Raw genomic sequence first — 25,120 nt, 5'->3', positions numbered from 1 at the left:
ACTGGACATATATCCAATACAGTGCAAATCACCATCTAAGTTTTTTTTTAAGGTAGGGAGGAGAGACAGAGAGATGGTTTAACACCAGTACATATTTATTTGGGGGAGAAAACTAGTGGAGAGGAGTTACCAGTTAAGGTTATAGACTCACCCCATGCTTTTCGGCTCAAAGAAATATTAGAAATATCTGATGAGGATTGATGGGTAGGGACATAAGTAAAATGAGTAAAAGGTCCAACTGGAGGCAAGGATGAAGACTGGTAAGAGTCTCTGTTCAAAGCCCTATCCAGAAGTAAATATTGGTTCTGACACCAGCCACATGGGTCCAGATGGTCAAGGAGAAAAGGGTAAGAAAAGACTGCTAGTAAATGAAGGTGCCTGGGGAGTCAAGATGTGGATACTTATTAAGATCCAACATCCATGGATATTTGCATTCATATATGTGTGCGTGCATACATATATATGTATAATTGCACATTAAAAACACACTTCTAACTATGTTACTTTTTATTGAGATGAAAGGAAGGAAAGAGAAAAAAATGAAGGGTGTATACTTTCAAAATACATTGCAACTATGTATGAAGAAGACCTAAGGAATACCAGTGAAAGATCAAGGGGGGACCGGAGGAAAAAGGAAAGAGAAAGCAATACAAAGTTTTATTGTGATCAAAATATAAGGGATGGAAAAGTAAAACAGGCTCTGTTGGTAGAGTGGGTATTATCAGAGAAAGTGACTAAAGATTAGTATGGGTGAAGATGTTTATTTGCATATATACAAATAGAAAAATGACATCTGTTAAAATTGTTTTAGAAGTGGTATGATGGGAAAGAAAAAGAAAAGAGGTAAGCTTGATTGAGATACACTTAGACATTTATGAAAAATGTCAAAATGAAACACCTTTTCTATGACTAATGGATGCTAAATTTTTTTTTAAAAAAATGGAAAATAATGATTCAAAAATAATAATCTCAGCCTTTATTCTTGAATGCTTAAAAAAAAAGCAAGGCAAGTAAATGTGGTAAAATTAGAATGTAGAAATAAAACTAAGTGTAAAAGACCACTGGAGAAGTGTCCAGTAGTGAATGTCTCCAGGACTAACTTACATTTTCATAAAAAGTTACTAAATTTATATTTTTGCATGATTAACCATAAAAACAGGAATATCACATATTTTCAATATTAATACTAAAAATGAATATCAATAGAGAGTCCACAATTGTTCAAATTATTATTAGTTTGTAATATAAGTAACTTTATCTGTATAAATTTTTAATAAAATTGACAAAAATACTTGCCAGAACTGCTATCAGAAATGAACTGATTAGCTTCAGATCTATTCAAATGGAAATTTGCATAAAAATATTAACTTGAGGAGAAATCCCAGATTAGATCCATTATTAGTGACTTCTTCTAAGAAGTTAAGAGAGAAACTTTACCTACCTTGCTTTCATGCTTCCTCATAGTCTAAACCAGAGCAGAAAATTCCTCATTTATCACGGTAGCATAATCTCTCATGAACGTGATGATTTGATGATTTTCAATAATTCAAGGGTGCACTTTCATTAAAAGACGTTAATACAATTCAGCAAACATAAAAAAACCCGCAACTTTAGGAGGCTTATTCATTTGAAGAACTTCAGCTCACTTGTAGAAAATGTACAAAATTAGCCCTCATGTTAAGTCATGGTTGTTTTAGCAGGCTGATTTCTGCAATACTGTGGTCATTACTATTGAGAAATGACATGAAGACGCATATGCACAGGCTCCTATTTCCTGGAGGCATGATATTAATTTTCCTTTCAACATATCACATAAAGAAATTCAAAAGTAAGAATTATTCATCCTGATTTTTACCACTTTGCAAAACTTTATTCAGCCCGAACAAGTTCCTCTTATACAGGTCTCCTCCCTCAGGATTCTCTTTGACTTCTGTGTGTCTGAATGTGAGTGTTTTATGGTGATTCCTTCGGAGGCTTTGCTGTCGGTAACATCCAGATTGAAAAATCTTACTTTTTCTTTTCATTCAGCACTTTAAGCATGTTATTATATTGTCTTCTAAATTGAATTCCAATGAAAAATTGTGTTTCCCTTATCTGTGCTCCTTATCCTATCTTTGGCCTCTTTGTTGCCTCCAATTATAGGCATGTCTGCCTTCTTGGTATCAGTCTACAAAACATCAAAGAGCTGTTTTAGATTTTCCTACCCAATTTTCTCTCTGTGATTCATTGTAGCTACTTCTATGTCTTTGGCACCCACTTCCACTTTCTGATCCTTCTTTTTTAAATTTACTCTTAAGCTCACCTAGTGATTATTTCGAATATATTTTTGGCACTAGGTATTCTGCATTTTATATCTATATATCTCTTGCTTATGCTCTTTAATACTTGAATAAGTTAGAATAGCTATCTCAAAGTCCTTGGCTTCTTGTTTCTCTTTTGGCAAGTTTTCCTCTGTTTATATTGAGAATTCTGTCCCTAGATATGAGTCATAATATCCTGATTCTTTACGTGACTTACAGTTTTTATTACATGTTGGACATTTTAAATATAATGTTGCTGACTATCTGGATTATATGAACTTCCTATAGAGTATGCAAATATTTTTAGCCAATTAATTTATTTGCTTGGGAATAAATGTGTACCTTTTAAGGAGAGTTCAAAGATGTTTCAGACATCATAATGGATATTTGTTGTCTAGATGTTCTTTTTGTCTCTTATTTATAGGTTGGCTTTGTTAGACTCAAAGGTGTAATTTCATCCATCTCTGAGAGATGCATAAAACTAAGGTACTTCCAGATCCTGTGTATTCATGGCTTATTCACTTTGCTCCTTCATGCTGTCTCTCTATGCAGTCTGCCTTGTTTACTGTTTTGATATTTGAAAATTTCTGGCTTTTGAGAGACTTGAAAATAATGTGTAATTTCAGCCTAGGAGATGTCTATATATCCCAGATCTTGGAGTTTTCAGTGACTTCATTATTTTACAACTCTCCCAGAATTGTTTCAGGAAGCTAAAGGCAGATTTGTAATCAATCTTCTCATTAATCTTCATAAAAACTTGTCAGAGCAATAAAGACACAAGTCTTTCTTATTTTTTTCCTTCATGAAACCAGTATTTTCTTTAAAAATTAGAAGCACATTTTCAAAATATGGACAAAGAGTTGGAAAAGGTAGCCAAGTATATCTTGTGCAACATGATAATACTTCAAGCCAGGTGCCAGTGGCTCCCACTTGTAATCTTAGCTACTCAAAAGGTTGAGATCTAAGGACTATAGTTTGAGCCAGCCCAGGTATGAATGTCCTTGAGACTCTTATCACCAATAAACCAACAAAAGAGCCAAAGTGGAATTGAGCTTCAAGTTCTGGAGTGCTAGCCTTGAGCACAGGAAGCTCAGAGAAAGTGCCCAGGTCCTGAATTCAAGCCCCAGGACTGACACAAAAAAGAGAAGAAAAATAATGCTTGAAAGCCTAATAAGGTCATTACAAATAGACTATCATTGGCAAAATTTGGAACACAGAAGAATTGGATTATTCTGACTGAACAAAAATGTTGAATAAATTGATAACTAATTTGCTTTTTTCTAAAGAAGAAAAGGCAATTCCCTCAAAAAAACAAAAGAATTAGAGGAAACAAAATAAAAGGTAAAACCAACAAATGTTATTCAATGTTTAGTTTGCTGCTAGTTTCACCAGATATATCTCTATTATTTGCTACCTATTTTTAAAAACTTTTCATAAACGTATCTTAATAGTTCAGATTACATTGTGACAATTCCATATATGCGTACCATGTATTTTGAACAATTTCTTCTAAAGTTACCATCTTTTGAATTTTTGAAATATTTTTTATTACCTTTAAATAGTTGTATAAGAAGTCACTGTTAGGGCTCAGTGGTAGAGTACTTGCCTTGCATTTATGAGGCCCTGGGTTTGATTGCACAATACCACATAAGCAGTAAAATCTAGAAGTGGCACTGTGGTTCAAGTGGTAGAGCACTAGCCTTGGGCTGAAGAGCTGAGGGACCCAGAGTTCAGGCCCCATGACTGACAAAAAAAAGTAAGAAAAGAGAGAAGTCACTATTAAAGCAAGCAATTTGTGAATACAGTGCATCTTGATCAATATCATCCTTTCAACCTTCTCACCCACACCTATCTACCCACCCCTTCCCTCACTTTTCTTAATTCTTTAGTCTATTCATTGAATTTTCTGCTAAATTTTATTCCATTTCCCTTCATTCATCTACCCCCTCCTTCCTTGAATTTGTAAGAAAACACATCAGTATTGTTTCAAACTTGGGGCCTAACATTTGCTAAGCTGGTGTTCCTTCTCTTGAATCAATCTGCCCGTCCCTTTTGGCACTGGTTATGTTGAAGATAAAGTCTCACCTTTATTTATTTGTAGTTTTATATGTTTGTGCTGATACTGGGTATCAGTACACAGATTTTGGCTCAAGGCTAGTGCCCTACCACTTGAGCAACTCTGCCTTTGGATTTTTAGTGTTAAGTTTAGCGTTTAGTGTTAAGAGTCTCACAGACTTTCCTACATGCTTTCTTTGTAGCTTGCAATGCCAACTGAAATGGAGTCTTTTCAACATTCATGCTCAGACAAACCTCAAAGCGCGATCCTCCAATTTTGCTTCTTGAGAAGATAGAATTACAGGTTTAAGCCACTGGAACTGGATGGATATTTCAAAATATCTAAAGAAGCATTAGGGTGGGCACTGGTGGCTCATGCCTGTAATCCTAATTACTCAGCAGGTTGAGATCTGAGGATCACTGTTCAAAGCTAGCCGGGGTAGGAAAGTCCGTGAGACTGTTATTTCCAATAAACCACAAGAAAACTGGAAGTGGCACTGTGGTTCAAGTGGTAGGGTGCTCAGGGACAGAGTCCAGGCCCAGAGTTAAAGCCCCACAACAGACCAAAAAAAAAGCATTAAAATAAAATTCGAATCATCATCTATGGTTTCTTTTAATTAACTTCCATGGGATCGTCATTCATCTTAAACAATATTCTTAGTCTACATTTATTGAGGTCAACTTGTATCCACTGAAAAAGTACGTATGTAGCTTATTGGTAAAAGATAATAAACCTGACTTTTCAAACATTAAGATGCTGACTGTACTATTCAAATGTGTCAACATTTCAGTTGAATTATGAGAAACAGGCAGTAGTCGATCTTAGAAAACATTTCATGTAGACAGCTAATTCTTTGATTTTTAAATTATTTGTTTTTATATAACTGATTAGCTCTATTGGCAAGTGGTATTTATCAAAGCTTACTATTAGAATTATACATTAATTGATTAACTTCTGATTTATGAGAGACAAAACAATTTGTCTATACAATTATCACTGTTATAAACACTGCGATCAACTGAACCTCACATTTTGTAACTAAAATTTTCTTTTTTTTTTACATTTTTTTATTTATTTTTATTTTTATTTATTTATTTTTTGGGGGTCTGGTCATGGGGCCTGAACTCTGGGCCTGGACGCTGTCCCTCAGCTCTTCAGCTCAAGGCTACTGCTCTTCCATTTGACCCACAGCGCCACTTCTGGCTTTTTCCTTTTTGCTTGTGTGGTGCTGGGGAATCGAACCCAGGACCTCATGCATGCAAGGCAAGCGATCTACTACTGAGCCACCTTCCCAACCCTAAAAATTTCTTTTTTTTTACATTTCTTTCTTTCTTTATTTTTATTTACTTTGGGGGGGTCCAGTCTTGGGGCTTGAACTCTGAGCCTGGACGCTGTCCCTCAGCTCTACAGCTCAAGGCTAGCACTCTACCATTTGAGCCACAGAGCCACTTCTGGCTTTTTTTTCTTTTTGCTTATGTGGTGCCGGGGAATCAAACCCAGGGCCTCATGCATGCAGGGCAAGCACTCTACCACTGAGCCACCTTCCCAGCCCCTGTAACTAAAATTTTCTACTCAAATTAAGAATTTATTTAGTAATTTCAGGTTATTTTTTGTAGTTACTAATATATACCTTCATGTATAATCTTGTACCTCTTGTTTTCTTTCCATTCTATTATATTTGTTAATCTTTAAATAAATTGTGAAATCACACTTTACCTTTTCTTAGGAGTGAGAACTATGAAATAATTTTCCCATGTATGAAATAACTTCTGGCGATTTAATATGAATTATCTGCAACTTAACAGTTATATTAAATGCTCCTTTGCAAAAAAAAGTAAAGTATATCTAATTTTTTTATTCTGGAAGTATTTATTAAGCCCCTAAAAATTTCTCAAAATTATATCACTTACAGAGTACACTTTTAAACCCTGGAAATTTATTTTGAAATTTTTTCATTGTATTTGTGTTATATTAACACATTTTAAAATGTATCATGCATTCAGTCCAAACTAGTAAATAATTTAATATCATTACCTTGGAGTTTCTTCAGCATAATTGTATTGGCAGTTGGTGTCTTCATTCTACAGAAGTTCAAAGAAACAAGACAGCCATTGATTTCTTAATTTAATTTAATTTGCATCAAATTTGATATAGTTGTAGTATATCTGAATTAAATTAGAATATCTGTGTTCAAAATATAACTCTACATAATATAATTTTAAATAAGTATGGTATTAGAAATAATAAAAATGCTCAAAAGAATGCTTTCAAGAAAACACATCTGCACTGAAGTTAGAATAATGCAGGTTTGTTAAATGGATGACAGTAATTGATGCTTTAGAAATTTGGGGACAAACCACTATGTTTAGTCCTACACAAGGCCATTCTAAGACTGGAGAGTTACAAAGATGAAATGAAAATGTTTCAGTGCATAATGTACGCAAAGAAAAGCAAAGTATACAGAAAACATTTAGAGGGGATTTGTAGTAAAACAAAAAAACAACCACATAGTCTTGCACAAGTCATTCCTGCAGAGAAAGGAATCAGTGAAAACAGTGGACTAGTAGACAATAGTAGCTCACTCCTGTAATCCTAGATACTCAGGAGGCTAAGAGTTGAAGGATTAAAGGGCAAAGCCAATCTAAGGTTAGCTGAGGGAAAAACAAACAAACAAACAAAAAACCACACAAGACCCTACCAGAGAATTAATTTCAGAGAAATAAAAACAAAAAGTTTGAATCTTGGGACAAATGGTGGAGCTCTTGCCTAGCAACCATGACACCCTGATTTCAAACCCTAGTATTGTAGTTTAATGGGAAAATGACTGCTGGTTACTATGATACTCCTCTGAATACCTTTCTTCTCTGCCAGAGAAAGGTGCAAGCACCCACACTCTTCTAGTTAAGCTCAAACCTGAGGCTTTACATGTCCATAGAGTCAAGGCTTCATTTGATAGTGTCATCTCTCTAATTCCCCATCATACTTCTTGTCTCTCTTCCCTTTTTCCTCTTTCCTCTTCTTCCTCCTCTTTAAGATGCTCTTTGATGCGCCTTGCCCTAGCTAGCCCCTCTTGTTTTTGTTTTTTTCCTGCTCTGTATCTCGCAGAGGATACTCAGTTGTCTGGAGTTTCCCTTAAATCCATAATGTGTAATCTAGGCATTGCGCTTTTTCTGAGAAGATGAATGATAAGATGCATGCTGTTGTCCTGGTAATGAGCTTGTACTAATGTCCCACCCATCACTCCTCCTACTTTCTTCTTGCATCTTCTCTTCTCTAACTGACCTTGGCATGATATTCTCACATACTTGATTTGAGATAGGCAGTGAGTTTACTCCCAAAAGCCCTGTCCACAAGCCATTGCTGGGTCCAAGTTTTTTTAAAATATATTTTTATTGTAAAGATACTGTACAGAAGGGTTACAGTTACATGAGTAAGGTAATGAGTACATTTCCTGTCCAGCATTGTTACCTCCTCCTTTGTTTTTCCCCTACCATCCCTTCCCTCCCTACCTCACCAACTCCTCCCTCTCCCTGAACCCTGAAGCTGTAAAGTTCGTTTTCAACATAGTGTCTTGTACATCTCATTGTTTCAATGGATCAACCTGTATCTTTATTTCAGCATTTTGTTATTTCCCTTCCCCTTCCAGATTAGAAAAATGTATATACAAGATGCAGGGCAGGGGAATCAAATACAGTGAAAACAGGGGTTATATTGTGGGGGAAGAACATACAAAAGAAACAAAACAATCACATAGTACATTATAAGTACATTAAAAACAATAGCAATAAAGATAAAATCTCTTGTGTTCCTATCTTGGGGTTCATTTCACTTAATATCATCTTGTATGGTCATATTTTCATAGCTTTTGACCTATTCTGCTTGTCCTAGACATATACCAGTTATTACAAACAAGTGAAACCATGGGACTTATGTTTCTTTGGGCCTGGCTTACTTCACTTAATATAATTTTTTTTCAAGTCTTTCTATTTCCTAACAAATGAGGCGGTGTCATTCTTTCTGATGGAGGCATAGAATTCCATTGTATAGATTTGTCATCTGCATCAACCTAGAATCAAATCAAATTTTTTTGTATTATTGTTTTAGTGCTAAACATTTTATCTGTGTTATCTAAACAAGCAAAGATTTAACATATGTGTGTGGATGGTGGGGGGTGCCTGCCAATACCCGGTCTTGAACTCAAGGTCTTGCATTCTTGCTTAACTTTCTTGCTCACAGATGGTTCTCTGAAACTTGGGCCATCGCTTCAGTATGACAGTTTGCTGGGGTTTTTTGTTTTTTTTGGGGGGTCCGGTCATGGGGCCTGAACTCTGGGCCTGGGCGCTGTCCCTCAGCTCTTCAGCTCAAGGCTAGCGTTCTACCACTTGAGCCACAGCGCCACTTCCGGCTTTTTTCTTTTTGCTTATGTGGTGCTGAGGAATCGAACCCAGGGCCTCTGGCATGCAAGGCAAGCACTCTACCACTGAGCCACCTTCCCAGCCCTTGCTGGTTGTTTTAAGGACAGTCTGTTAGACTTTTCTTCCTGAGCTGACTTTGAACTAGAGTCTTCCGTATCTCAGACTCCTGACTAGCTAGGATTTTGGGCATGGCTGAGATTTTAATTTTGTATTTTCTAATTACTCTCCTTTGTTCTCTGCAGATGCTTGATATACAGGAAAGAAGAAGAAGAAGAAGAATGGAGCCAGGAAAACATTGCATGATGGATACAATGGGTTTGTCATTATTTAAACTTCACTTTGAACTCTGGATTCAAGGAAACAGCCTAATGTCCTTCTAATGATCCTGAGTAAAATCAATATAGCAGAAGGTTCTATGAAAAGTCACAACAATTCTCTGAATATGGTATTTTAAATTTGTGCTCTTTTTTTTTTTTTTGTCAGTCGTGGGGCTTGAACTCTGGGCCTGGGAGCTGTCCCTGCTCTCTTCAGCTCAAGGTGAGTGCTTTAGCACTTGAGCCTCAGTGCCACTTCTGGTTTTGTGAGTGGTTTATTGGAGATTAGAGTGTCATGGACTTTTTTCGCTCAGGCTGGCTTTGAACTGGGATCCTCAGATCTTAGCCTCCTGGGTAGCTAGGATTACAGGCGTGAGCCACTGGCGCCTGGCACATTTATGCCCATTTTTATAACCTCTCTGACTGAAGTAGACATTTCTCAAATATTAATCTAGTTACTTAATAATTAGCTGAAACTCAAGTCATATGTAACCTAGTCACAGGAGTTAGTGTATCTATTTGTGTTCTCTTTACCACTTGGATATGTATGCTATACATATGGATGTATGCAATACATATCTATAGTCAGTACAACAGGTTAAATAATAAGCACCATTAACAAAGAAAAATAACTATTAAATATTCAAAAGACTATTGATCATAAGAATGAACTTTAAAATGTGTAAAATATGTTAACACTTTTAGAATATCTCCTACATAGTTTTCTGTAGGTGTTTAACCAATTTTGCCCGTACCATTTACTGAAGAGGCTGTCTTTCTTCCATTCTATTTTTTTAGCCCCCTTGTCGAAGATTAGGTGGGTTCATTTCTGGGTCTTCAGATTTATCCCATAGGTCCTCAGGTCTGTCCTGGGCGAGTACCAAACTGTTTTGATTAATATGGTTTTATAGTAGAGTTTGAAATTTGTTACTGATTTTCCTCCAGCACTGTTCTTTGTGCTAAGGATTTTTTTTGTTATTCAGGGTCTTCTATTGTTCCATATGAATTTTTGAATTACTTCTTTTATTTCATTGAAGAATGAGGTTGGGATATTGATAAAAATCACATTGAATTTGTAAATAGCCTTTGGCAGTATTGCCATTTTCTCGATGTTAAAAAGTGGTTCACAAATAGTAGCCATTAAATCTTTAAAATAATCTTGTGAAGGAGATTCAAATTTCTGTAATTTTATGCTACTTTGGGAAGTTAAATGACTTACCTAATGCCCCAAAGCTATAAATGGTAGACATGGAATTTGAATCAACACTTCAAAGTTGTTTCTCTTACCCAAGTTCTTACATTGCTATCTTTAGAGCAATTATTTTTTAAAAAAACATATGTAGAACTATCACTCAGAAATGCTTGATAATACAGAGAAAAGAGTAAGCTCATCTTGAGAAATAAATGTGTTTCCCATAGTGACACAGCTAGTTAGTATTGGATTTAAGACAGTGATGTATTTCAGGTTGAATATGCTACTCTAAGCCTCTCCTTCTTTACATGGTGCTATATTCTTCTGTTTTCTGTTTCCTATAACAAGGGAGTGATCTGATTGTAATTTGGTGTGTTTTAAAGACATATATAATCTGGAATATAATTTACATTATGAATTTGTAATCCATATAGATATTGGTGACCCCACATTTAGAATTTCAGTTGGAGAACTATGAGTATGTTGCTATTGAATTTTTAGTCTTGACAAAGGCATATTTTTATCCAATGAAAGAAATCTCACAAGGAAGAAAAATAATTGAGATGCTTGCAATTTTATTTCCTTCATTTGAAGGTGTCCTCAAAAGCTTGCCTGGCTCATGAAAAATTGTGAGCCTCTTTTCACAAAGGTAATTTGGAGTAGTAACAAAATCACTTGAAACTTTACCAACCAAGGCACTGAATTTTAATTTCTTTATGATTCAGATATTATTATTATTTCCTTCCTGGTACAAGTCAATGGAACTTAGTCTATTATGGTACAAAAAAGGAAAGAGCAGAAGAATTAAGTGTCAGAAAAGCAATCTTTCCTCTTTTGGATGTAAACAATTTGAGAAATTTGCGTGCAAGTGTGAAAAATCTAAGGCATCTTAGTGTCATGATCTGAGGGTAATGAATGATTCAAAACACATCTGGGCAGAAAAGTCCCCAAGACTCTTATCCCCAAGTAATCAGCAAAAAGCCAGAATTGGTGGTGTTACTTCAGTAGTAGAGAACCAGCCCTAAATGAAAAAACCCAAGCAGGTGTACAAGGCCATGAGTTCAGGACGGTACCGGCATACTGTAATCCTATTCAGGGAGATCATGTCTCAAGAATAAACTGTATAAAATAATCACACACACAGAAAAACTATCTCAGTATAGAAAGGTATAATGACAAGTATATACATATATATGTTTGTGTATAGGTATTATATATATATGTAATATAAAATATAGTAGGTATAGTGGCAAATGCCTATTATCTAAGCTATGGAAATATAAATAGGGGGAATACAGTTTTTACCAGCTAGGGCAAAAAGTGAGAAGTTATCTCAAAAATCAACTTCAGTACAAAAGTGTTGGAGGCATGGTTCAAGCAGAGGGACACCTGTTTAACAAACCTTAAGGCCCTGAGTTCAAGCCCTGTACTCCTAATGCTAATAATATTAATACTAAACAACAACACAGATATAAAAGATCTTTTTATGATATGAGAAGGACTCCTAAAGAATGGATTAAATTTAATTTTGAGAATGAAGAGAACTATATTGTGTTTCAATATCATCTGCATTAGAAATATTTACACTTTTCTTAAGGCATGATGCTCACCTACTTCTCAAATTGGTGGAACTCATTTAACTTTAATTTTAATGAGTGCTCAAACCCAAAGAAACTCAGTTGAAATGGAATTACATTACTGAAAATTAAGACAGTATGTCATTGTTTTGTTAGCTGGAACCTGTTCTTGTCACTTAAAAATCTTAAGAAATCTTTAGATGTTGTACAAGTTTAGCTTGGATTTTTTCTCAGGTGATAAACAAAGTATTTCTCATATGCTATCCTGAAATAGATACTCCTCAAACAAAGCAAATAAAATTGTTTGAAACATTGATTTAAAAAACCAAAACAAACTGCTGTCAATGTCTCTTACTTTAGGTTGTGCCATATAGTCTAAAGCAGTCACTAATACTGCTACTTTTTATGGCCAATTCTCCATTCATATAGCAAAGAAGAAAGTGAAATAATTCAGATTGTCATGTACTTATTCAGATTTGATGTTTTTGTCTCTGTTTTTCTCTTTTCTACTGGGAAACAATAATAATTGCCTCAATCAAGATGGCCAACAGAAACTGTTTATTTCTCATCCCACTATATATATATGATATATATATATATATCATATATATATACAAACACACACATATATCAGGTGCTCTCTTGCTCTACATACACACACACACACACACACACACACACACACACACACACACATATATATAAAATAAAGAAAAAGGCACACAGGAATCCAGTTATTTTTCTCATCCTCTCTATAATAACTTCGGTCCACCTTTTTCCACTCACCCTTCACTTTACATACAGCTTTGGAAAACTTCAGTATATAGTAATTTACATATGCTGATATATAAACACAACACAAAATGTGTACTCATATTTATCTTTAGTTTTCTTTCTCAATGCAATTATATATATATATACATGTTTTAGTTTGTTTCAATAGTTCTGTTGCTTAACAGTGTTTATTGAATGATTATAATAATTTAAACTAAGTAATTTAAATTTAATAATTTAAATATTCACTCATTCAACGGACATTTGAGAGTTTTTTTTCCTGTATGATTTTATTAACGCTGCTGAAATCTTGTCTGTCCATGGGTCTTTGGAACAGCATATTTCTTTTTTCTGAGTAAATGCCAAGTGTGGATAACTAGATAGATTAGATAGTATGGTGTCTTTAAGTTTTTAAAAACTCACCCTTGTCTTCCAAAATAGGTAAGCCATTTTCCATTCTCCATAGTAGCATGTAGAATTCCATGCTTCTCTAAATTTTCACAAGCACATGGTGTACATGGAGAGATATTTGAAATTTTATACATTTTAGTAAATTTATACTCATTGGAGTTTAACTCAAATACCTAATTATTAATAATGTTAAGAACTATTTAGGTATTTATTTGTTGCTATTTTTGATACTATGTTCAGTTTTGTCCATTTTCATCTGCAATTAATTTATTTTTAGTACTTCTATTGTCTTTAAGTAGTCTTACAAAGGATTTGCTAGTCAATAAAGCAATTTATGAATAAGATGCATCTTGATCAATGCCATCCCTTTCAAAATTCGTGCCTATCCTTCCCAACCCTGCCATTTCCTTAATTTTCTTAATTTAGTAGGATATGCCCTGAATTTTTTTTTACTACATTCTCTCCTTCCTTCTTCTCTTTATTCATCTGCTTTAACTTGACCCCACTCCAGCCTTTCAAGTACCCATTTCCTGGTGATTCTTTTGTTGCTCTATGATTTACCCTATCTCCTTCAAAAGGAATTCTCCCCTTTATCTACAATATTTAATTAATACATTTGTGTACAGCCGCATGCCTTCCAAAATACTTAATTTTTAAATAAATACTTTTATAAAAACTATCAAACTTTATATATACATACTTTGTAAATTAGTTATAAACTAATTTTAGCTTCATCTGAGTGAAAATGGAACTTTTGTCTCTCTAGGTTTGACTTGCTTCATTTAATGTAACTTTTTTCATATCCTTTCAATTCTTTTTCTTTGCAAATGATGCGCTATTATTCTTTCAAATGGATAAGTAAAATTCCATTGTGTATATACACACACCATATTTTCTTGATACTTCATCCATTAAGGGACATCTGTGCTGATTTCTTCTTTGAACTTGCTTTTTATCTTCTTCAGTTTGAGTCTTTTTTTTTTTTTTTTCGGTTGTAGGGCTTGAACTCTGGGCCTGGGCACTATTCCTCAGCTCTTCAGCTCAAGGAGAGTGCTCTACCACTTGAGCCACAGCACCACTTCCGGTTTCCTAGTGGTTTATTGTAGATAAGAGTCTCCCAGACTTTCCTGCCTGGGCTGGTTTTGAACGGCGATTCTCAGATCTCAGCCTCCTGAGTAGCTAGGATTACAGGCGTGAGCCACCGGTGCCCGGCTATTGAGTCTTCTTATATATTGTATTCTACCAAAATGTTTTCTAGTGGTAGTGCGAATGTGAACCCAAGGTTTTGCTAGGCCTGTGCTATAAACCTTGAGACTCACACTCAGCCATTTTTCCTCTGGTTAATTTTCAGTTAGGGTCTCACTTTTTTTTTGCCAAAGATGTCCTATACTATTTTATCCTGCTATTTACACTTCTCACAATAGTTAGGATTATAAGCAATTTCCAGTCTACTAACATTTTTCTGCTGATATTAGGTTTCAATTCACAAAGCTTCATGTGTGAATGGGTGCCTAAATCCACCCGGAAGCTATAAAATGGCACTCAAGGAGCTTTGTCCATATTTGGGTTTGACTTAGATATTGATATTCTGGACTTGAGCTGTAATGGAATAAGATTTTTTAAAAGAGTTAGAGGGTTGGCCTATTTTATACGAAGGACAGTTTGAATTATTAAGAGAGAAGGATGAGCTGGGGCAAGAAGCTCACATCTATAATCCTAGCTACTCAGGAGATTGAGATCTGGAGGACCATAGTTCAAAACCAACCCAGATAAAACATCCCCTGAGATTCCAATTCCAAAATAACCAGCAAAAAAAGCTGTGTTGGAGGCGTTGTAAAGGGTAAGCTGTGAGATAAAAAGTCGAGCAAGAATAGAAGGCCCTCATTTTTAAGCTTCATAACTGAAAAATAATCGTAATGGTATATGACATGAAAAAGTGGCCCACAACGAATTTAACACAGTTCCATGTAATTCCTTTATCACATGTGTGGCTGGGCCTCTGACACCACACCAATGCCATGTAAGGTATTGCTTTAGATACACAGATCTGAAAAGGACTAGCATCCTTCCATCTCTCCTATCATTCTCTTCCTTGCACAATCTCTGAGCACTTGCTAAGGGAAATCATGTGACAAATAGAGTTCAGAAGTCCAGTTACTGAGAAAGCACAAACCTGAGGTCACCAAGTCTATAAAATAGCTTTTCTTAAAGTGAGTACAGTTCTGTTGGCATTTAAAGCCAGGTTATTTTTCTTTGTGAACAGGACCGTCCCATGCATTGTACAGTGTTTAACAACATCCCTGACCTTTAACCCATATCACAACCATAGTGATCTCTCAGTGGTGACAGCCGAACAGGACTACATTCACAGCTCAGTGTCCCCTCAAGAGCAAAAACACCTTTCATGTGAAAGTATGATTTACTGGAGCATTCCAAGCATATAAATGTCAAGAGCCAGAATAGACAAACAAATTCATCTTAGAAATACTGAATAAGAAACACCAACCCAGGTGCTGGTGGCTCTTGCCTGTAATCCTAATACTCAGGAGGCTGAGATTTACGGATAGTGGTTCAAAGCCAACCCAGATAGAAAAGTCTGTGAGACTCTTATCTCCAATGAAGTAATCAGAAAAAGCCAGAAGTACCCCTGTGACTCAAGTGGTAATACCTTGAGCAAAAGAAGCTTAAGAACAGCACCCAAACCCAATCCCCAGGACTGGCAAAAAAAAATACAGAAAAGAAAAAAAAAGATAAAAGAAACATCAAATTTTAAGATATATTATAAAGCAGAAAATACATGTAAACATGTAAATATTGTTGGGAAAAATAAACTGGCCAATGAAATAGACTGTACACACAGATACAGTTCATTTGTAGTTGAAGAGCTTTGAAGATTAATAGAAAACTTTGATCTTATTGAGAAGTGGAGCTGTGATCATGGGTAACTGGTACACATCACCACAAAGTAATGGTCACATCTTTATGGTAAATCATGAAACTATTAACCCAAGCCAGGCTCCAGAGGCTCATGGCTGTATTCATACCTACTCAGGAGGCTGAGATCTGAGAATCCCAGTTTGAAACCAGACAGGGAAGCCAAATCTGAGACTCTTATTTCCAACTAAATAATAAAAACCCAGAAGTAGATGACTGGCTCAAGTGGTAGAGCGCTAGCCTTGAGTGACAAAGCTAAGTGAGAGAGAGAGCATGAGTCCCCAAGTTCAAATCCTTTTACTAGCACAAAAATTAACATAATATAGTAAATAAAAAGTAGAATGTATAGGCTTTGCAAAGCAATATATTCCCACTTAAATTATTCACATAACCCTTTTTCTACCCCTTTTAATACAAATAAAGAGAAGCACCATTTGTGAAGCATTGATCATGTAATATTTTACATATAGTTTTCATGTCACTAATACTATGAGGCAAAAAATCTTATCCTAATTAGACATTCAGAAAAATAAACCAGCAGCCACCTAGTTGCAGTAATGGTAGATGACCCATCAAATAGTCCATCATGGTTGCTTGGAAAGGGGATGCTCTTGAATGTTTTAAATGAATCACAGGCTTTTTTTGTGATCTTATTTCTTATTTCTTTTCTTTTTGTCGTGGGGCTTGAACTCTGGGCCTGGGCGCTCTCACTGAGCTCTTCAACTCAAGGTAAGCACTCTACCATTTGAGCCACAGCGCCACTTTGGTTTTCTGGCTGTTTATTGGAGAAAAGATTCTCATGGTCTTTTCTGCCTGGGCTGGTTTTAAACCTCGATCCCCAGATCTCAGACTCTTGAGTAGCTAGAATTAGCAACGTGAGCCACCTGCGCCCCGCTATTTCTCTTGTTTTTAACTTCACACCATCTTCTGTCAAAACTTTGCATTTAACTTTGTGTGTGTGTGTGTGTGTGTGTGTGTGTGTGAGTTTGTAGGACTTGAACTACTCAGGGTCTGGGTGCTGTCCCTGAGTCTTCCTGCTCAAAGCCAGCACTAACCCACTTTCAGCCACAGTTCCACTTCCAGTTTTGTGGTGGTTCATTTTAGATAAGAGTCTCACAGATTTACCTGCCTGGATTGGTTTTGACTTGTGATCCTCAGATCTCGGCCTCCTGAGTAGCTAGGATTACAGGCGTGAGCCACCAGCGCTTGGCTCAAGATTTATTTTCTACAATGCCACTGATAATATTTTTTTTCCTTTTGTTGGTTGATGGCTTTGAATGCAGGGCCTGGGTGCTTTCCCTGAGCTTTTTCACTCAAGGCTAATGCTCTACCACCTGAGCCACAGCACAACTTCCTTGCATTAAACTTTCACTCCAACAATATTATGTTAGAAAACTCACTGGTTGGTTTATATACTTAGTGGAGTAAAAAAGTTATTCTTGTCTGCTAGCTCATAGGACAGGTACTTAAATTACTTTATTGAGAATCTTATCCCCTGCTAATATTTCTATTTTAGTTTCTGACATTGTCTTGATCCTTGTAGTATTCTAGTGCCACTCACTTTTTGTCTCCTTTCAGATTAAAAACTCTCATTTTCGTTTTAAGTAGTTGATAGTAACAATTATTATTTTGAGATAGCATTTACTAAGTGGCCTAGGGTGATCTCAAAATAGTGGACTCTTCTCTTACTCTAGCTGCCAAATCATGTTTCATTGTGTCTCTTTCTTAATATTTTATTTTCTTAATGCCCTTTCACCTTGATTCTATTCTTCTTACCATCTACCAACATGCCTCTCATTATTGACGAGTTTCACAGTGTAAAAGTACTGTATGCTTTTCTTCTTTTTGGAGGTCTCTTATGTCAGGCTGCATGCTCTCTGTGTACTTCCAGATATCCATTGAATTCCAGTTTATTACTGACTCAGATTTGCCTCGGATATTATTTTTGGCTTTGTTCCATTGCTGTTTTCTGTCCAACTCATTGTTATTTGATTTTTACACTTCCTTATTCTTTCTATCTCCACAGTGTGTCAGAAATTTATTTCAGCAATGGTGATAGTTTTGTACAGAAGAGAAGTAACAAGGATCTTCAGAAAGAGTAAACAAACTAATTAAATGTATATCAAAATGGACTCATGGAAAAGCAGAATGATTGAATGAACAATGTTAACTTATTTAGTAAAAGACATGGCTTTCAATTTTGGAAGCAATGTTTAAAGCACAGACGAGTAGCGTGCTAAGTTGTACAGCAGGAAAAAATAGTTTATGTAGAGAAAAAACAGCCACCTTAGAGGAAATAGAAAATTTTAGCAGTATCAATTATCTACTTGAGGATTTTAAGACCTTCTATCACTAATTCTAATCCTTACTAGCATAAGCTTTGGTGTATATGTGTGTGCACATGAGTACATGTGTGTGTGTGTGTGTGTGTGTGTGTGTATGCATGTATATGTGTGTGTATATTGTCTGGGTGTGTTTCAGGGAAGAATGGAGAATCAATTAAATCAAATCTATTCCACACAAATGTGGAAAGCATTAAAATTTAAAGACAATAATTTGCCACATGAACTATATCATATTAATTTCTCATGACGGAGTTACTTTCTTTTATAACAGCATTCTGATAATGAAGTACAATTATGATTTTTTTTGCTTATGACCATTATAGTTGCCATTGAATAATAGGAATTCCTTCCTTAATGGCAACAGTAACTTGTTGTCACTGGGTGAGGTAATTGCAATGGACACAACGATTATGGGCAATTATGTTGAAATGCCTGGATTAAACCAAGATTAAGAGTCTCAAAAATGACATTGGAAACACACAGAAAAATTTTCAAAGACTTAGAATGGAAATTGCGGAATAGAATAACCTAGAGTATTCCATAATATTAAAAAGTATTCAGTGTAGCCGGTTATTTTATATTTAAATTCCCTTCCCATTTGTGTTGGTTAGTTTTTTCAAATGCAACCTTTGAATAATAACAAGTGGGGTTCATAGGCTTAGTCATATGTAGTTAGGCTTAGTTAGCAAGAGAAAGGGAAGAGAAAGAAAGAGTCAGGTGTAGGAAAGTAAATGAGATCAGAGAATATAAATTCACAGTTCTTTATCTTAGAAGAATATAAGCCTCTGACAAATCTTGATTAATAAAGTACCTGTTGGTTAGAACAAAAGCTTATTTTTAAAAAAGGAAGGCACTGTTGGCTCACCCCTATAATCCTAGCTAGATAGCTATTAAGGAGGCTGAGATCTGAGCACCATTGCTTACAGTCAGCCCAGTTAGGAAAGTCTGTGAGACTTTTGTCTCTATAAAATAGCCTAAAATGTGGTTGTGGTTCATCTGGCAGAGCACCAGCCTTGCATACAAAAAAAGCACCGTGTCTGGGACAGCACCCAGACACTGAGTTCAAACCCTACTACCAGCACAAATAAATAATAATTAATAGCTTATTAAAACTACAAATTCTTACCAAAAGAAACAATAAAAGTAGAAAAAAAAACTACCAAAGTCATATGAAGAGAGTTACTCCTTCCAATCAATGATTTCAATGCATCCGTTCAATTCAGTCTTGTTTCTATGTTCTTTTCACATAACACATGGACTTCAGGAACGTTTTCATACAAATAGTAATATGATCTAATCTTACAGAATGATTTCTGCAGGGAAATCACTTTCTCCATAGGCAGTCCTCATTCATCCCCAGGACCCAATGCAGATCTGATCACCTCCTTGATTTGAGCACTGAAATACAGACACATCGACCAACACATCCTCCCAACAGCCCCAAGAGAAACAGCTGCCTAGAGAAAAACTAGATTTAGGATTCTATTCTAGAGTTTATGTGGCAACACCGTTCATTACTTTAGATTCTTCTTTTTTTTTCTTTTTTGTGCTGGCCCTGGAGCTTGAACTCAGAACCTTGGCCCTGTCTGTGGGCTTCTTTGCTCAATACTAATGCACTACCACTCCAAAGTTCCACTCCTAGCTTTTTGGGTAGTTAATTGGAGGAAAGATTCTCATGGACTTTCCTGCCAAAGCTAGATTTGAGCTACAGTCCTCAGATTTCAATCTCCTGAGTAACAAGGATTACCAGTTTGAAACACTGGTGCCTGGCATACAGTATATTACTTTTAATTTAAAGAAATTTTAAAGTTTTCTTACAAGTATATGTGGCATTTTTTGTATAATATATGACATTAGTATAATGCAGTTTACCTAGTCAAAAATGTATTATTCAATACTCAATACTATATACTCAATACTATATTCAATACTATTTATTTGTTACTATCAGTAGCATTTCAATAAACATGGTAGAAGAAATATAGTATATGTCTGAGTCAAGCAGAAAAGGTCAGATAAGTTGATGTTAGGGGAATGGACCTCAAGATAAGTATTCAAATTTTTTTTGTTTTTTTTCCTTTCATGCAGTTGTTTCTAACATATTTATAAGATGATTTTTATGTTGCTTTGTATATCCCTCCCCCACAATATAACCCATGCTTTCACTGTATTTGATGATGTTGGTATAATTTGTGGAGGGGAAGGGAAAAAACAAATCGTTTAACTAGGGATACAGGTGGACCCATTGCAACAATGAGATGTAAAAGTTGTTATGTCGAAAACAAACTTTACAACTTTGGTGGGGGGGGGAGAGAATTTGGTGGGGGGTGGGCAGGGAGAGGATGGGAAGGAATGGGAAGGGGAAACAAAGGAGGAGGCTACAATGCTTGATAAGTAATGTATTCATTATCTTGTCCAATGTAATTGTAACTACTCTGTATGGTATTCTCACAATAAAAAAATAAAAAATATATTATCATGTATAATATTTTAGAATAAATTATTAGAATTGAATTGAATGTGAAAAGTTTTGAAATATGTGATATATGATGAAATATGTGAAAATATGATATAATATGGTCCACAAACTTTCCCTTTTCTTATAGCTTTCTGTAGTTATGCAGTTTCACTTGAAGTTGTGACAGATTTCTTTTCTGCTTTGAGAGGAAAAGCTTAGTGTTTATCTGTTTTATATGACATTATTGACCTTCTGAGAAGACAGAACATGCAAGCCCATGGATATTAGTACTTCTATCTAAAGGAATATCAACTAGATGGAAAATATCAATTTTTTAACTAAATTCTAGTTTTCAGGAAATAGAGATTTATGTTCATTGATTCTGAGCCCAGAGTACTCTTTACACATTTGTTTGTATTGTGAGCTTAGCAAGAAACATAAATCATCAGGAAAGAGTCGTACTGGTTTGTGAGATGATCGTGTTTCTGACATCGTTTCCCAGTTGAAATGGTAGCTGAATTGTGCAATAGGTAGCCAGGGATGTTGAAAAGATTCTAATCAGAGGCAATCACAGTGAAACATTTATATTTGTTTGGGGATTGAGAGTTGCTTGCTCTGCATTAAAACATCTTGGGGAATTCTGTGGCCCTGAAATCATTAGAGTCAGATACTTCAACTACTTCATTCCCCTAGAAACACTCCTCTGTCCACTACAACACTGAGGAATATGGAAAAATTGTAGAGCCTGGTTTGGAAGGCCAGCTCTGCCAAAGCCACTCTGAGTTGCACCTATGACCATATGATAAAATTTTAGTACATTTTTTTCAGATATCACAATTACTATACATTTTTCTTGACAAATGATCCTTATTTTTTTAAAAACCTTCAACTAGTATTTTATTTGAAAGTAAAATTGGCTTGAATTTGATTTTCTTTTTCTTTCCTCTTTTCTTGGTTTTGTAGTTACTTTCTTTTTTCTTTTCTTTCTTTTCTACATCCCTCCCTCCTCCTCCCTCCCTTGTCTGTCTTTCTTTCTTTTTCTTGCTTGCTTGCTTGCTTTCTCTTTGTTTTTCTTTTTTCTTTCTTCTTTCTTTCTTTCTTTCTTCTTGTCTTCCTTCCTTTCTTTCTTTCTTTCTTTCTTTCTTCCTTCCTTCTTTCTTTCTTTCTTTCTTCCTTTCTTTTTCCTGTCTTTCTTTCTTCCTGTCTTTCTTTCTTTCTTTGTTTCCCTCCTTCTCTCTCTCTCTCTTTCTCCTTCCCTTTCTCCCCTCCTTCCTTCCTTCCTTTTTTTATTTTGTACTAGGAATAAAACCCCAGGGTCTAACTGATTTTTAAATAAAGAAATCTTATGAAAATTCATAAATATTTAAATTATTGGCACGAATAAAACCATCACAATTTTTTGGATGGTGATTGTCCTGGGTGTTTTTCTTTTTTATTGTTGTTTTGTTTTATGCCAATACTGGGGCTTGATCTCAGGGCCTCATTCCTTTTGGTTCAAAGATTGCATTTTATTCAAAATTACCCTGCCATTTCAGCTACATCTTCAGGGTTTGTTTTATAAGGTTTTTTTTGGTTGTTGTTTAATTAGAGATGAAATTAAATGGGATCTATTGAAGCAATGCTGAATTCAAACCATGATCTTTAGATCTCAGCTTCCTGGGTAGCGAGAATTACAGATGCTAGAGTTTGAACTCAGAGCTCTGTGCTTGAGGATAGTAATCTACCACTTGAGCCATACCTTTTGCCCTGCCTTTTGCAGAGCTGGAGTTCTGATCCTCCAGAGCTCAACCTCTTGGGTTGCTAGGATTAAAGACTTAGCCACCTCCTGACAGCAGGAACACAGTTTCTACTAGGGATAAAGTGGCAGTGATCATATCAACTATAACTGCGAAGCATGGCAAATTACTAGCATGGGTCACAGGGAAGCAGAAAATATACTGCTTATTCAAATCCCAATTAAAAAAATTATCATCCAGATTTTCACATTTCCACGAGCAAAGATGTAATATGCAAACATGAAATCCATATTCGATAGGTAACGATTCATGTTTTCATGATTAGATATGATATAAATATATTTTGAGAAAGTGTGAAAGTTAAATGGTTGTACTGATAGTTTAGTTATATCTTTGAACCAATATTCAAAGGTGGCACATGCTTCTCTATTTCCCTGCTGTTCTCTCTCAAAAGTCATTTACTTAAGTCGTCACTCCTTATTAAAACAATGAATTTAGAAAATGTTAGTTCATCGCTTTAAAATTTTCATGATTCCCTTTGATGATCCTTTTTCTAGCATGTCCAACCCATAGTGACATCCAATAGATCAAGTATATAATTTCTTTGACACTTTTATTCAAAGTATTTAAAATATGAGCTAGCCCTAATTATATTCACATATCAAAACATTAATGGAAATTATATTTTTAGCTAATTATGTTGGTTCAATTAGGTATAAGACACAAATTAGATAATTTAAGAAGCAAATAATATAATTATTTTTAACATATAAATATACATTTTAATTGGCATGAAAGCCCAATTAAAAGTATTTTCCTTTCCTCGAGTAGAAAGACACTGTGCACGCTATGCTTGAGGTTAACATCACAAAGTGTAGAGGAGTAGAGGATGTCTTTTCCTGAAGGTTAAATGTAGTCATTAAATTTATAGGTGTTATTGATTAGAATGGCTTGATAACCCAAGTAGTAACTAAAATAGTAGATAAAATATCAGACGATTTGAATCAAATATAGTCAGTGGACAAAACAGATACACTACACCATTTTCAGAGTGGATTGGAAACAATTTTCAACAGTTTGTTTTAAAGTAAAGACTGCTAACTTCCTGAAAATTAATGCAAAGTACAATGGGAAGATGTGAAAAGAATTCTTTTGAAATACTTTTTGAATTAGGTTTGTGACTGGTCAACTCAACTGAACTTTGTAGCATAAAACCCTTGCTACAAAGCCAAATTGTTTGAGAAGCCTATTGATTTCATTCTTTCTCTGCCACATGCAAGGTTTTGTTATTAATGAGGGGAATTTGAATAAGCAGTATGAGTCAGCAGACTATTATATCTAGAAAAATAGGTCTGTTGTATATGAGTGATTTAATAAAATTTAATTTTTATTAAAATATATAAATTACTCTAATTATTTGTAGTTTATGTAATATACAACTTCAATGATGACAAATTGATTGTATTTTTTACATACATACATTTTAATTATTTTATATAACATTAACATATGGAAATCTATATGTTAAGGATATACTATTAGAACTATTTATAAGTACAGCATAACAAAATCACTAGACATAAAAATCTGATTTAATAGCATCCCTTACAAATGTGTGCTTATTTACCTTTATAGCTCTAATCTGGTTTAAAACTGAAGTACATTTAAATATGGTGAAGTCTGTATTGTATATAGTCAGTATTGTGTTTTGTGGTATTCTGGTGCCATTTCTAAAGTGTTTTTTTTTTTTTCTATAGTTATGCTCTATTTCTGTTTGAGGTTTTAAAAGAAAAATAGAGTTGTGTTTGGGATTTGACAAGTTATAAGACTTCCATCTAGAGAAACAAAACCTAAACAGAAAGAAATATACTCATAAATTATCAATGAAAAGGAAAAGTCTGGTGAGTAACTCCCCTTTACTTTTCAATCAGCAGCCTCAGAACTGGAGTACATAAGGATTTTAAAACCTCAAAAACCATGCCCACAAATATTTAATTTTTACTTCCCTCATGCTTTTTCTTTTCTTTCCCATTTCACCCCACCAAAGACACTAATGTCAGCCATACAGATCAAAGGAGAACTCTGGGTGTGAACTCCTAAGCTTTTGTGTCTATTGGAAAGTTGCTGATTTTTACACTTTGCTCCAGTCAATGTGTCTCTACCACTTCCAGTTTTCCTTTGAGAAGGGATTGCAATGTGTCTCCCATGAGAAAGGTAAGCCAATGCATGGAGCACAAAGCATATGATAATGCCAATTCAATAGTGTGGAAATTCAACTCAGCATTACCTCTGATTTGTTAAGTAACACAGTAATATCCATATTGTTTATTATAATATCATACATAAAACATTGAAGTAGGAATATCTATTGTACAGTATTGTGAGATGTGAGAGACTGCCCTCTAGCTTCATAAAACAATTGTCAAGTACTGGAAAAAAAGGCAGTTCAGGACCCTGGGCACTAAGGGAAGGCTGGAGGGAAAGCTGGTGATGGCTCCATTTACTTGCTTATTAGTAGTTTTTAGGCAACAGTGCAGGGAGGCAACCATAATCTTCAGGGCTCATTGGATGGCAGAAGCAGATTCATCGTTTGTGAAGACAGATTTGT

This window comes from Dipodomys ordii, unplaced genomic scaffold (genome assembly GCF_000151885.1).
Source record: "Dipodomys ordii isolate 6190 unplaced genomic scaffold, Dord_2.0 Scaffold139, whole genome shotgun sequence".
NCBI classification, from domain to species: Eukaryota; Metazoa; Chordata; class Mammalia; order Rodentia; family Heteromyidae; genus Dipodomys; species Dipodomys ordii.
Note: the sequence above shows the minus strand (reverse complement) of the source record.